The sequence below is a fragment of the Schistocerca americana genome, chromosome 9 (assembly GCF_021461395.2).
Source record: "Schistocerca americana isolate TAMUIC-IGC-003095 chromosome 9, iqSchAmer2.1, whole genome shotgun sequence".
NCBI lineage: Eukaryota > Metazoa > Arthropoda > Insecta > Orthoptera > Acrididae > Schistocerca > Schistocerca americana.
In genome coordinates this window covers 34,711,953-34,728,388 of record NC_060127.1, presented here as the reverse complement: position 1 = coordinate 34,728,388, position 16,436 = coordinate 34,711,953, and positions in this window count along the sequence as shown.

The following is a 16,436-nucleotide window of genomic DNA, read 5'->3' as shown; positions in this document are numbered from 1 at the left end:
GCAGTAAAGGTCATACCTCACACTCTTGGGACCGAAGACGGATTCTCCACTCTGGAAAACGCGGTGGTCCTGTCTGTCGGAAATATTTCGATCCAGTCGCAAACCTGGTTAGGTATCCTATAGAAAGTATTTTCTTTAGCAGGCGTTGACGTGACTTCGAATCAAAAGCTTTTAGAAAGTCTATAAACACGGAATAATCTGGTTTCCTCTTACTATAACACAGAAGTGGCGACACTGTGATTTGAGGGGACCGCAATGCACGCTATAAACACACGAAGGATGGCGTGAGGTCTGAAACAGGATACGTAATGAATGCTATAAAGAAAAGTACGTAGCTTTTGGAATACTTATCTTTAATCCATCCTTGTTGTATACATCGTTCTTGATGAGACATGCTTTATACGATAAGTATCAATTGCTATGTAAGGCTAATGGCGCCTTGCTAGGTCGTAGCCATGGACTCAGCTGAAGGCTATTCTAACTATCTGCTCGGCAAAGGAGCGAGGCTTCGTCAGTGTAGTCGCTAGCAAAGTCGTCCGTACGACTGGGGCGAGTGCTAGTCCGTATCTCGAGACCTGCCGTGTGGTGGCGCTCGGTCTGCGATCACTAACAGTGGGTCCGACATGTACTAATGGACCGCGGCTGATTTAAAGCTACCACCTAGCAAGTGTGGTGTCTGGCGGTGACACCACAGAAGATATCATGGGTGAAGGGCGTCGTTTGAGTTTCACGTGTTCGATGTTTTGGGAAACCATGCTGATTTCCATGGAGAAAATTTTTCTGTTCTAAGTACGTCGTAACTTTTGAACTCAGATTATCTATATTACTAAACGGCTAAGGCTACACCTACGTACCTACAATGGATCTGTAACTCTCCCGATCCGATGTCGGACGATCATCGCTCCACGTCGAAGAGAAAACAAACACCAAGGCTAAACCACGATATTGTTGCAGTTGGCCGTTACCGGAAAGACGCGGTGACGCAGCAGTAAACAAGCACGGTGGTGACTAAGGAAAACACGCCGTAATGTCAATACTTTCACAACAGTTGTGTGAACCCTAATCACGCGCTGACTCGTGTTAAGTCGACTGAAGCGTCCTGACTCGCAGGTACCGAACGAGGTGACGCAGTGGTTAGCACACTGGCCTCGCACTCGGGAGGATGACTGTTCAATCCCGCGGCCGGCCATACTGATTTAGGTTTCCGTGATTTCCCTAAATCGCTTCAGGCAAATGCCCGGATGGTTCCTTTGAAAGGACACGGCCGACTTCCTTCCCTAATCCGATGGGACCAATGATCTCGCTGTTTGGTCCCTCCCCCAAATCAGCTAACCAACCAATCTGACTCCCAGATGCAATGATATTGTGGTCGACTTATACGGTGGAAAAGGAAGCCCGATCCGACAACAACACACGACCTGATTACGGATCCTTCGAGCTGTAGTGCCAAACACGTTTGTTTTCATTGCGATATCGGAATGCGACTGCAATAATAACGGGGAAGATTGACTGCCCCTATCTCATACATAGTTGTATTGTACTGTATTGTATTGTATGTTAACCGGGGCCCTAGAAACGACGGAGAGGCTCCGACCCCGCGGCAGCCGCAGTGGTCCACAACCCCACGGCGACTACCGCAGTCCACTTCACTCCTCCACCGCACCACACCAAACCACTCTTTTAGGGTTATTGTGCGGTTCGGCCCCCGGTACACCCCCCCCCCCCCCCCCACCCAAGGAGGTATACGCGTACGTGGATAACTTGTTTGTGCAGCAATCAAAAATGGTTCAAATGGCTCTGAGCACTATGAAACTTAACATCTGTGGTCATCAGTCCCCTAGAACTTAGAACTACTAACCTAAGGACATCACACAACACCCAGTCATCACGAGGCAGAGAAGCGCAGCAATCGCCGACATAGTGTTGCTGCGGCGGAATAATGGGAACCAGCCCGCATTCGCCGAGGCAGTTGGAAAACCGCCTAAAAACCATCCTCAGACTGGCCGGCGACCTCGACACAAGTCCGCCAGGCGGGTTTGTGGCAGGGACCAGGCGCTCCTTCTCTCCCGGAAAGCCGTGCGTTAGGCCGCACGGCTAACGGGACGGGCTCATACATAGTTACCACGAGTTTGAAAATATTATTAACCAAAGTTAACCGCACTCACTTACCATATTATGACAGATAGTTCAAATGGCTCTGAGCACTATGGGACTTAACTTCTGAGGTCATCAGTCCCCTGGAACTTAGAACTACTTAAACCTAACTAACCTAAGGACATCACACACATCCATGCCCGAGGCAGGATTCGAACCTGCGACCGTAGCGGTCGCGCGGTTCCAGACTGTAGCGCCTTGAACCGCGCGGCCACTCCGGCCGGCACAGGTAGTTCCTCTGGACTGATGCATGCCGTGAAGTTAGACTGATCAGTGGAGCTAGTTCAAGAACATTTTGCCCCACGAGCGGTATATCATTCGGCATCCACCCAACTCCCCGCTTCCCTCAGAAGTAAGTTGACTTTCCTTGGGCTCTTATTATGCCTTTAAAAATAAATGCAAGCCTTGTTGTCGTAATGTGCGTTGTTACTTCTTTTTAAAATAAGTGCTTCATAGGCTTTCTTCTGTAACAGAAATATACCTTCAAATCTGAGGGTGACATTTTCGAAAAATGGTAATGCTTTAGGTTTATTATACGTAGACGTACGTGGCTTGAAAGCTTCTTTAATTTATGTCATAACAAAAGTTTTAATTTTTCAAAATTAGTTAGTGGTGCTGGGGGCCATTTTGCAAAATTTCAAATTATTAAGAAGTTGATTATACATTTTTCAAGAAGTTTAATTACATACCAATTTTTATACGAAAATCATTTTTCATATATCAACGTTTCGAAGATATTCCCTCTAAGCCTGAAATAACATTGTCTTTTGGGGTGTGTTTTACCCCTTGAAAGTGAAACTGAACACAAATTAAAGAAATATGTGTGCCATTATTTTGTCTACCGTCACACCCGTGACATTGCATGAAGATCGATTTGGAATGTTTCCTTTTTGGCGAATTGATTACGCTTATGTACGAAGTAGGCGGCTTAGCATCCATAGAACCTTATGTAATGCTGTAAAGTGCTTCATATAAGGATATAAAAAGACATATATTAGACCAAATGCTTAACAGCCAATTAAGTGCAAATGTTTTGTACGTGGAGAGCAAGAACATTCTTCACAGTTTCCTAGAGCGTTTCTGAGGACTCTCCGCCTTGATAAGATTTACGTAATACGATGAAAGAAATAATGAATGAACGAACAAAAACGTTAATTCAAATACGTTCCTCGCTATGACACCCCTATGCACGTCCCTGAACGGAATAACTGTTAGGCTAGAAAGGAGCCTTGTTTTCCAGTACGCGGGCGCAGCTCCGGACGCATCTGCGCGGCTCGTGTTCCAGTTCTGGTTATCGATTGCGCCCTCGATTGTCCCACTCGGCTCCCAGCTTGCCAGCGATTCTCCTCCTCACCGCCCGTCCCTTTTCCTTTTGTCTCTGGTCTAACCTCGCGCATCCAAAACGTTCCATCGCAAGCTTGCGCTAAAATCATTGCTTCTCTGGGACGGAATAAAGGCACCAGTGCGCAGATTCAGGCTATAGTTTGTGGTTCGTGGTGCACGATCTAAGGTGTAGGTTGCCTACCTTATGGCTTCCAGGGGTAACGATAATTTGATTTCCTATATTTAATGTACTTATTTCAATATTACTATTTCCTAAAAGACAATGACAGATTTTCACCCTTGCATATTTAATATAAGCTTCCCATCTCAAGCACACGGTTCTCCAGACACTTAGGTTAATTACCCTGTCTGGGGAAGAGTCATGGGGAATAGCACCTCTGTGATAGTTGTAGTGAAATTTCATTGTATTGTTTTTTACATTTAGCATAGCAAAAGTAGAGCAACTACAGCAATCTTACATACATTATTATTACTTATTATGAATGACTCAAAATAATATTTTTTTCCTTGAGCGCCCATTATTTCCCCACTTTCTCTTACTACATAAATGTGAAGAGCCTCACACCTGCCAATAGAATATATATTTATCTGGTAAAAAAATAAAGTTATCTTCTACGTGACTTTAGGTTTGAACTCGTCAGTACCTTTCTAGAATGTGAGGTGTACCTGTGTACTTACCATTCCCTGTGCTACCTTATAAACTGGATCTTTGAGGAAAGTGCCTTTCCTGTCTACTAAAAGTAAACAGTAATTTTACCTATGTATAAAAAGAGAGATAGGGAATCACCTGAAAATTACAGAACCATTGACATAGTTCCAGTATTATGTAAAATCATTGAGGTGATAGCGAAAAGGCAACTAAATGAATATTTTGAGAACAATCGCCTCATAAAGCAGGCCCAGTACAGATTTCGTGAAGATCAGTCCACGGTTAAAGCAGAGCATTATTTTGTTTTATCTGTCTTAAAGGGATCGGAACGCAAGCAATATACATGTCCCACATTGGTTGGTCTAATAAAGGCCATTGACACAATATTGCCTAGTATTCTTGAAAACAAACGTAAGCAGTATTAGTAACCGATAAGCGGTTGGCATAACTACAATAGTACTAGTCCAGTAGGAGGCAAATGGTCCTAACTGATTCAAATGTCAGATTTTCTGAACGTCATAAGACGAGTCCTTTAGGGATCGGTGCTCGGACCATTTTTGTTCGTTGTTTATGCTAATGATATGCCTAGCATGCTACCTTTAAAAGCATAACATGTGTAGATGATACCATGTTTATTACTTCCCATAATGACAAAAATACTATGGAGGTAATGAATGAACTTATGATGAACAAGGCATCTTGTTGGTTTAAGGCATACGAAATAAAATTAAACCGTAGCAAAACCGAAAGTATATTATTATTCTCTCCAAAAGATTATGACTGCCATGGCAAAGATTCCCGTCAAATTACTGGGTGTCCACATTGACACAAAACTGAACTGGAAAACACACACACGCGCGCGCACACACACACACACACGCACACACACACACACACACACACATTTTATGCAGCAAACTATTCCTTGTGTTGTACCTACCAGCTACTGCTTGCCTACTACGCATTTTTCCACACGTACACATGATAAAAAATGAATAACGTAACGAGACTAGGGAGAAACCACTGGCTGGAGCTGAACATGACAAGCAGTTAATGTTTGTTGAGCGGTCGTGATAGTGTCCGCCCTGTAAATGCGAACAGGATGCGATTACAACAGATGACTGTAACTTAACGAGTCTTACGAGAAACCCGAGGCTGCAATGGCACGTAACAAAGGGAGTGAACATGAACAGAAATCTAGAAGGTTGGAAATGGTTTCCGCTGAGTAAGGACGGAGAGGGCATACGGACAATGAGAAGATAAGCTCGAACGAGCGAGCGACCGGGTTTTACTGACGTGGTGTTTATAGGCGGCGGCACAACAGCCACGCTGGACGGCAGAATGTATACGGCTGGCTAACGACAGACGTAGCACTCACTTTAATTACCTGAAATGAGGCCAGGCAGATTGGTACAGTAAACACAACTAATTCAATTCATGGCGTGCAATACATCCTATAAAAATTACAAACTACAATCATATAACGTATTTACAACCAGACCATTCATTCCACCACAATGTTTACTCGTACTGAGTCATAACTATTTTAAGGTACAAAATAAACAATGTCGGGTAATAGCATTGCTCGGTTGCCATCATCACGACAAACGACGAATATTACATTGTTGTTAAATATTCTGTGAGTTTATATGTATATAAGGGTGTCGAACCACACCATTTTTCACAGTTACACTGATTAAAAATCAAGCAGGATGTGGTTATTAGTGAATAGGTTTGTTGATCTACGATCAGTGATGATTGTAATATGAATGAGGTTGCGCTAGAAACGCAAATACACACATCAAAAAACGTTTTGCATCATCTCGGTTCCACAGGTGCTCAATTGTGTTGAAAGTTGCAATGGCCATCCCCGAAAATGCTCTTCAACAGTGGGAAGCAAGAAGGTGCTTAAAACATCAATGTAGGCCTGTTCTGTGATAGTGCCATGCAAAACAACAAGGGGTGCAAGCCCCCTCCATGAAAAACACGACCACACCATAACTCCACCGCCTCCGAATTTTACAGTTGGCACTACACACGCTGTTAGATGACGTTCAACGGGCATTCTGCACACCCACACCCTGCCGTCGAAATCGCCACATTGTGTACCGTCATTCGTCACTCCACACAACGTATCTCCACTGTTCAATTGTCCAATGTTTACGCTCCTTAGGCCAAGTGAGGCGTCGCGTGGCATTTACCGGCGTGATGTGTGGCTTATGAACACCGCTCGATCATAAAATCCAAGTTTCCCCCCCTCCCCCCCCCCCCCATTCCCCGGGTTGTCATAGTACTTACAGTGGATCCTGATGCAGTCTGGAATTCCTGTTTGATGGTATGGATAGATGTCTGCCTATTATACGACACTCTTCAGCTGTCGGCTGTCTCTGTCAGTCAACAGACAAGGTCGACCTGTACGCTTTTGTTCTGTACGTGTCCTTTCACGTTTCCATTTCACTATCACTTCGACAACAGTGGGCCTAGGCATGTTTAGGATTGTGGAAATCCCGCGTACAGACGTATGACAGAAGTGACACCGAATCACCTGTCCACGTTCGAAGTCCGTGAGTTCCGATTCCCGGCGGGGTCAGGGATTTTCTCTGCCTCGTGATGGCTGGGTGTTGTGTGCTGTCCTTAGGTTAGTTAGGTTTAAGTAGTTCTAAGTTCTAGGGGACTTATGACCACAGCAGTTGAGTCCCATAGTGCTCAGAGCCATTTGCACCGTGAGTTCCGCGGAGCGCCCCATTCTGCTTTCTCACGATGTCCAATGACTACTGAGGTCGCTGATTTGGAGCGCCTGGCAGTAGGTGGCAGCACAATGCACCTAATATGAAAAACGTATGTTTTTGGGGGTGTCCGTATACTTTTGATCAAATAGTGTAACTGTCATTTTCTGCACCAAATATCTCGTCTAAGGTGGATCATCAATGTATGGATCATGCCGCGCAAACGTAAATAGAAGTGCAGATGTGCATTGTATATTGTGATTTTTAAAAATTAAAAATCATGTGTGAGCCCTACGTATAGGAACATAGCCATGTGCACAAGGCGCTTTTTAATTGTGAACTTTTTATTTCTGACAAACCCTTGTATGATATGCAACATTTTATCCACAATTACAACATGGCACGAGGCTGCAACTCACAATGCACACATTTTGTAATAAAAACAAAATTTATGGAGATCAGATGATGACAGTTATATCTGCGAAACCAGTAGTAAAAAATAAAGAAGAATTTATGTGATCTTGGGTACACAAGATTTTCTCCAAAGTAAAACAGATCGATGCTTCTAATTTCTCAAGATGAGAAAATTCAATTAAACCATCTGTTCTTAAAAATTAAACTTGCAGTGATGTGTATTTTCATTACAAATGTTTCCCTGTTTGTTTATGTGCTTTAATTTATAATTTGCATAACTTATCCACCTTCACTTATTCGACCGCACGATCACGTTTTAGTAAATTATTTCCTGATACAGCAACAGGGCGTAAAGCAAACGGTGTACGGCCCCGTCCCTAGGACTTCTGTGAGCCAAGCTTAATTCAGAGCCGTACATTCGCCCTTTTGTCACATTATATGCAGAGCAGTAGAGCGGCCCCTTCCTTCTTCATTTGAACTAACTCAGCCAGCACTAGGAGGACCTAACGTTTAACGTAGACTACAAACCACGATGCGACGTAAGTCGTTTGCTCATTTACAAATCGTAGCCGGAGAGGAAAGAAGCGATAAGTTTATATGAAAGACGTTTCCGAGCTTCTTTTTCCAGCAACAAAACTTAGCTGCCTGTTCGTTGAGTCGTTGGGTCTATGCTATTAACGTTTCTTGCAGTACGTCTACATCTAGATACCCCGCAAGCCACATACGGTGCATGACGGAGGGTAATTTATACCATTACTAGTCGTTCCGTCTCCTGTTGCGCTGGCAAATGGAACGAAGAAGAAACGGTTCTCTATATGCCTTAATTTGTCTTTACGTCATTGTAACACGCTAAAGCAACTGAACAGCCGACGCTTCGATCGACCAGTAGTGGTCCTCTTCAGGGTGGTTAACTGTCTAATATATAAGAAACTATCAGCCTCAATTGCGGTAATGAAACCAACCTTTACCTAGGTTTCAGCCCAAATAACTGAGCCTTCTTCATAAGATATACCTGAATCTATAATTTGTCTTAGAGGGCATGGTCTGGAAATGAAACTAAAACAGGCCGAATAGGCGTAGTCACATATTTTTAGTAATAAGAATATGCCATTTTCCCATGTCAAGTGTCCATAAAATCTTCCTATATGTCTTTTCGGGTCAAGCACGTTTCATCATATTGTATCTATTTAACAATAACCTTTAATATAAGAGGCGATAATTCTCTTTTGTTGCGCGTAGTGAAATTGATCTCTGTCGGTCGATAGAGCATAAGGGCGCTGAAAGGGCGTTGCACGTCCGTTCACGCAATTACCATATTTTTGAATGGGGGGCTCCATACGGTTCCCAGGTTGTGCAGCGATCGTAAACCATAAAGTTACCAAATAAGCAGCAACCAGTCGCAAGATCATGTTTTCTTTATTTACTTTTGCAAATCGATTTCAACTGATTAACAGCCATCATCGGTGCTTTCAACGTGTATGTTCCCTGAGTAATAACACTGTCTTAAACAGACGTCAAACATACACGTTGAAAGCACCGATGATGGCTGCTAATCAGTTGAAATCGATTTGCAAAAGTAAATAAAGAAAACATGATCTTGCGACTGGTTGCTGCTTATTTGGTAATTTTACCATATTTTTTATACATTAAACATAATTTGACCTGTGCTGCTCAATTGCTACTACATGACGATGAAGTGGCGCTGTTCGATCACTCCGCCGTTATTTTTAGTAATAAGATAAAAAAAATTAATCTTGATAATATTCTTCATTCAGTGTGTGTCAGCAATAAAGAGTATATCTACATCAACTGATAAAAACTCCCACTCGACCATCTGTGTACAGGTTAACCGAGATTATTGCATTATTGCGTTTACGTCCTATGTCATCTTTTATTAGAAGCGGTGGGTGCATGGAGGTAAGAATAAGGGGAGATGGCGCTACGTATCCCAGCCGTACTACGTTTTGAAGCCATGGGGGCGTGGCTCGCTGCCATGACACTCCGACCAAAACATTGCCAGTGTGCTATAGCGCTGCGTGTATTAGAGTCGCTAATTGCACCATATACGCATGTAACGTCATCAGATTGGTTGTTTCAAAGTTTTTGTTTAAAATAAAATCTCGTAAAGGCGAAATTCCGCGTCTCTTCTGATTAAAAATAGTTTTTAATGTAATATTACGAATAGCTAGTCTTCAATGTAAACGATACAATTTTGTTAATTCAGTAATAAACGTGTATCACAAACTAAATAATAGAAACTGAAAGCTGAGTTAGCTATACCCTCCCTCCAAAGCCCCATAAATACATCTTGTTTGTAATACGTACTGGGACATTTCAGTTACGTTACACTACTGGGAAACACTGTTCATTACCACCAATATTTACTGAAATACGGTACGTAGAATGGCAAATCTACACAGTGTCCTGTTTAGGCCTATACTTTACTCCAGTTAATGTAGTGTTAGCTTTTAATTTGGTACATGATGAAGACAAAGTGAGTTACTCAACACTTCGATTATCGACGATACGTACGTATTATACTGAAACGTGAACTTGAAAACTAAGAATTTAATTCTTTGAATTAACATACCTTTTGCAAATGTTTTGGGTGTGTAGGGAAAACTGATGGTACAGCATTTTCTCGGAGCCTTACTGTTGAAAGGGAAGTTCGGTCTATGTCCTCTTCTCGGAAATGCTGAGAACATATAGTGCTCCATTTAGACGCACGCCAATTCTTCCTCCTCACGGCATTCTCCCACAGAGCTTTCCGACTTTCATTTTTAGGAAATCTAAAATCATACAGGAGAAAAACACGCTATAGTACAAGTACCGATGTAGCACACGTTCATTCACAATGAAGTTGTAAAATCACACTTAACGAGACAACTTACACATGAAATGTTATTCCCTTCGATTTCGCATCACAATCAGAACGATTCGTACATCCGAACACCACACAAGTCACCATAATAGCGCAAAATCCTTCCAAAAGCAAGCGACAAGCCTATGCACACAAGCTTACAGCAGCAATGTTTTGGTCGGATTGAGATGGCTACCCTCGGCTTCACATAGCTTCACAGCTGTGACGTCACGGCGTCTCCCTCTATTCTTACCTCCATGGGTGGGTGCGTCATGCAGCATTCGTTGTGAAAGGGCCGATATATTCTAATAGCGTAAGTCGGGGTAGTGTGTTCGAATTTATATAAATCTATGCACAGTTTGTTACATTTTAGTCATAACCTGGTGCAAAGGCTTGATGTTTAAGATTTTTAACCTTTCTATAAGTTATTCGGTTTAAGATATAACTGCATTGGGCTTTTGTCTTTGACAGTCATGGTCTCATTTAGACATGCGCAGTGTTCCCCGCCATGTTGATTTACAGCGCGTCATCTGGTCCTACTTAGTTTCACGTGAGCTCCCGAGGCCCACCGCACGGCGTCCATGGAGACGAGGCGCACGCCAGAGCGCAAGTCAAGTCATGGTGTTGACTTAGTACTTCTGTATCGCATTTTCAAAATGTGACTATGCCTATACAGGCTATTTTAGTTTTATTTCCAGACCTTTCCCTCTTAGACAAATTATAGATTCAGGCATATCTTCTGAAAAAGGCTGAATATTTGGGCTGAAACCTTTGTAAAGGTTGGTTTCACTATCGCAATCGAGGCTGATAGTTTCTTCTACATTAGATTATCACGATTGCTGACTGGGCTGTAATGTTGAAAGTACTAACTGTCTAATCTTCTTTTCTCGGTCCCTACGCGACATGTATGTTCGTGGCAGTAGAATCGTTATGTAGTCATCTAAATTTTCTCAATAGTGTCTTTCGAAAAGAACATCGTGTTCCCTCCTCGGATCACCAATGAGTTCCCGAAGCATCTCCGTAATACTTGCGTGTTGATCGAACCTATCGGTAACAAATCCAGCAGCATGCATCTGCATTGATCGGTGTCTCCCTTTAAACCGATCTGGTGGTGATCCCAAACAATCGAGCAGCACGCAAGAATGGGTTGCACTAGTACTCTATAAGCGGTCTCCTTTATGGATGAACTACACTTTCCTAGAATTCTTCCAATAAACCGAGTTCGATGTAGTGTCCCTTTTGAAATATTAAGGACAATACATATGAAATGACTGAAATAACAGACTGTGAATAATATTAAATGGACAGGAACGTCAAATTTATCAAATTAATTTCAAGGAAATATTATACCGTTCGTAATGTAAAAAAAAGACATTATATGTGATGGATGAATTCGTAGTGGATGAGGTATAGACGCAATCATTATGATCTTTGTTCTTATATATAAAAAGTAATAAGACAATGAATTTTTTTTCTGCTGTTAGTGTGCTGTCTCTAAGGTACGATCGTTATTATTGTTATTATATCGTTATTATTGTTATTATATTATTGTTATATGTTATTATATTATTGTTATTATATCGGAGAGATTACGTATATTGATAGCATTTGCTCTGTTTATTCTCTTGCTTAGTGATTAGAGTGTATCCTGTGCTTGGTGAATATATATATATATATATATATATATATATATATATATATATATATGAGAGCGTCCATTATGTCATTTAAAAACCCATACAAGCACCTCTTCATAAAGAGTCAATTGAAAAAAGTTATTTAGCATTTTTCAGTTGCTGCTAAGCGAGAAGCGGTGATCTTTGACTGGTAATAATTGGCCGCCATTACGCGGAATATTTAAAATTGCTATTTTGTGCAGATTACTTCAATAGCCAGGGTAGTAAAAATCATTCCAAGTCATTAAGTTTTTTAAAGTGGAAAAGTTCAATAATGTTATTCTGGCAAAAACAAAAGATTTTCAGAGATGCAATTATTTTTAGGTCAGAGGACTTGGCCGAAATTCCATTACGCTAAGAGCATTTGAAATAATTTGTTGGGCGCCTAGCGCTCAAGTAAATCATAACTTAACTTTTATTTTGGCCACCTACAAATCAATTTTCTTATTACGGCTCTACTGTTTTTTACGTAACGGTCAATAATAATACATCAATATAACAAATAATAAATTACAGTAGAGGGACGTAATATCGACCATTCGTCTTCCCTACTAACGGCCTTGCATGCTCGTTCTATTTCATATCACTTTGCAACGTTGCGCCAAAATATTTTAACGACTTGACTGTGTCAAGCAAGACACCACTAATACCCTAATCGAACATTACGTGATTGTTTTAACTACTTGTCCTAATTAGCTTATATTTCTTCCACATTCAGAACAAGCCGCCATTCATCACACCAAATAGAAATTCTGGCCTAATCATCTTGTATTCTCCTACAGTCACTCAATGACGACAATTTCCCATCCATACACTACAGCGTCATCAGCAAACAGATGCAGATTGCAGTTTACCCTGTCTGTCAGATTGTTTACGTATATAGAGAACAAAAGCGGTCCTATTACACTTCGCTGGGACACTCTTGACGGTACCGTTGCCTCTGATGAACACACGACGTCGAGGAAACATACTTCTTCCATTACTTACAAAGTGACCGAGCCACTCACATACCTGAGAACATATTCCGTGTGGTCAGGCCTTCATTAACAGTGCAGTAGGGCACCGTGTACAGATAAACAAGCAACGTGCTTTAAATGTTCAGAAATGTAAAATTCTGTACTTCACAAAACAAAATAACGTAGTATTCTGTGACTATAATATCAATGAGTCACAGTTGGAATCAGTTAACTCATATAAATACCTGGGTGTAACACTTTGTAATGATGTGAAATGGAATGAGCACATAGGCTCAGTCATTGGTAAAACAGGATTAGACTTCGCTTTATTTGTGGAATAGTGCAGAAATGCAATCAATATACAAAGGAGGTTGCTTAAAAATTACTCAAGCGACCCATCCTAGAATATCGCTCGAGGTGTGTGGAATCTGTACCAAGTAGGAGTAAGAGGGGATACTGAACGTATACAGAGAAGGGCAGCATGAATGATCACAGGTTTGTTGGATCGTGGGAGAGTGCCACAGAGGTGCTGAGTAAATTGAACTGGCAGTCTGCTGATGATAAACGTAAACTATCCAGAGAAAGCCTACTTACAAAGTTTCAAGAACCAGGTTTAAATGATGACTCAAGGAATCTACTAGAGTCCCCTACATATAACACCCATAGGGATCATGAGGATAAGATTAGATTAATTACATCATTTACAGGCAATTAAACAGTCTTTCTTCCCACACTCTGTATGTGAATGGAATGGGAAAAAACCTTATTAACTGGTAGAACGGGACGTACCCACTACCATGCACTTCACAGTGGTTTGCGGAGTATAGATGTAGATGGAGATATAGAACAGATTTTGTTGATCTAAATAGTTTTAACGTTGTGTGACTAGGGCCTGCCGTCCGGTAGACAGTTCGTTGGATGCAAGTTTTTCGATTTGACGCCACTTCGGCGATTTGCGCTCGATGAAATGATGATGATTAGGACAACACAACACCCATTCCCTGAGCGGAGAAAATCTCCGACCCAGTCGGGAATCGAACCCGGGCCCTTAGGATTGACATTCTGTCGCGCTGACTACTCAGCTACCGGGGACGGACATCTAAATAGTGCAGACAGTATTCGTAAACATGAAGCGAGTGTTACATTTATACGTTATTGTCATGTATCCTGAGGCTGATTGCTCACGTTATTACAAACTGTCAACTGCAGTTACAGTCAGTTCCAAGTATCCAAAATTTCTCGTAGAGTTTTAAGAGTCGTCACCTGTAGAGCAATGAGGAAAAGCCCAACGTGTCGCTTGGTGGTGATTAAGTTCCTATGTGACTAAACTAATGAGGTCATCGGACCTTATGCTTACGCATACTTAATCTAACTTTAACTTACGCTAAGGACAACACACTCACACCCATGCCCGAAGGAGGACTCGAACCTCCGATGGGGGGGAGGGGGCAGCCACGAGAACCATGGCAAGGCGGCCCAGACCGCGCGGCAACCCCGCGCGGCCATGTTGCTTGTATAAAATAAATATCCTTTTGACGACTAGATCGTTACCAACGTAGCACAGGCGCTAAATCGCTAAATGGACAGAGTTTAATACTGGAAATAAAAGTTACATCTAATGTCTTGCTTCGTCCAGCAGTAAGCTTAGTTTTCTGCTAGTATTGTGTTTAGCGGACAGATTTTTCGGATGAACTATGCCTACTGTAACGACATTCGATAGAGTTCCTCTACATGCCCCAAGTAGGTTTGCAGCCTCTGGTGCGGATGAAGCAACTAAACGAGAATTGACAATTTGGTCTCCATCCAAGTCTGGAAGGTCCGACACGACGGCACCAAAACGAACATTGACCTAGTTCCGGCGAAACACACTTCTAGAGACTAGAGATGGGTCGTTCGCGAACTAACGGGTCCGAAGGAACGGTTCTCCGAGATGAACGGAAAGAACGAGGAACGAATTCTAAGGAACTGTCTTTCATTGTTCACTTCGGTCGCGGCTTTCTACTTTCCCGGGAACGGGGAACGGTCGGTCTCGTTCACGAACGGCACGTCGGCCGGTCTCGTTCCAGCCTTCTATTCAGCTTCCACGACCAGTGATTAAAATGTATTTTATAATTACGTAAATTACACGAAAATTACGTGGTATGTAATATATACATCTTTTCAGGTAATAAAAGGGCATATCAGCTTACTTCACTATTTCGATAAACAGCAGAAGATATGCTTATAAAAAGGTAAGTTTGTGTTATTACACATGCAAACGACATCGGTACGGCACACACGAGTGGCCATTTTCCGTCTTTTTTTTGATCCAAGGTAAAACAGCATGTTTATTGTTATGGAAGGCAGACTGACTTACAACCGAATGAAGCCCGCGCACCATAACAGAGCGTCTGGTGTCAGATTTTGTTAAGAGAATATGATAACTTCTGCAATATTATTTCAGTGGTACAGTGCGGCGCATGAAAAATCGACCCCGAGAACTAGACTGCTCATTGTCACCCACCAATCGTCATCTATTGTTTCGAAGTTGTTGTTTGCATTAGCTTATTTGTTGAAACTTCCTGGCAGATTAAAACTGTGCGCCGGACCGAGACTGGAATTCGGGACCTTTGCCTTTCGCGGGCAAGTGCTCTGCCAACTGAGCTACCCAAGCGCGACTTATGCCTCGTCCTCACAGCTCTACTTTCGCTAGTGAGGACGGAGCTTGAGTCGCGCTTGGGTAGCTCAGATGGTAGAGCACTTGCCCGCGAAAGGCCCCGAGCGAGTCTCGATCCGGCACACAGTTTTAATCTGCCAGGAAGTTTCATATCAGCGCAGAGTGAAAATCTCATTCCAGCTTATTTGTTATTTCTTTACTATCTACAGGGTTATTACAAGTGATTGAAGCGATTTCACAGCTCTACAATAACTTTATTATTTGAGATATTTTCACAATGCTTTGCACACACATACAAAAACTCAAAAAGTTTTTTTAGGCATTCACAAATGTTCGATATGTGCCCCTTTAGTGATTCGGCAGACATCAAGCCGATAATCAAGTTCCTCCCACACTCGGCGCTCACTGCAGGCCGACCCATTGATTTCCCCTTACAGAGGCATCCAGAAGCTTTAAACTGCGCATACCATCGCCGAATGGAGTTAGCAGTTGGTGGATCTTTGTTGAACTTCGTCCTGAAGTGTCGTTGCACTGTTATGACTGACTGATGTGAGTGCATTTCAAGCACGACATACGCTTTCTCGGCTCCTGTCGCCATTTTGTCTCACTGCGCTCTCGAGCGCTCTGGCGGCAGAAACCTGAAGTGCGGCTTCAGCCGAACAAAACTTTATGAGTTTTTCTACGTATCTGTAGTGTGTCGTGACCATATGTCAATGAATGGAGCTACAGTGAATTTATGAAATAGCTTCAATCATTTGTAATAGCCCTGTAATTATTACATGTTTACCTATTCGGCTCGTAGCGGTCACAAATGGTGCGTAATTGGCGAGCAGTCTGTACTCGTGGCCGGTCTTTTGTCCGACACCTTAATTATTCCACTGCGATCAGTCACATAACGCTACAGTTGGCTAAATGAGAGGTTTTGCAGAATCACGAAAATTTACTTCTATAAGTGTGTGAGAACTCTGTAATGAATAGATACTCTGCACTCCAGGGGGAAG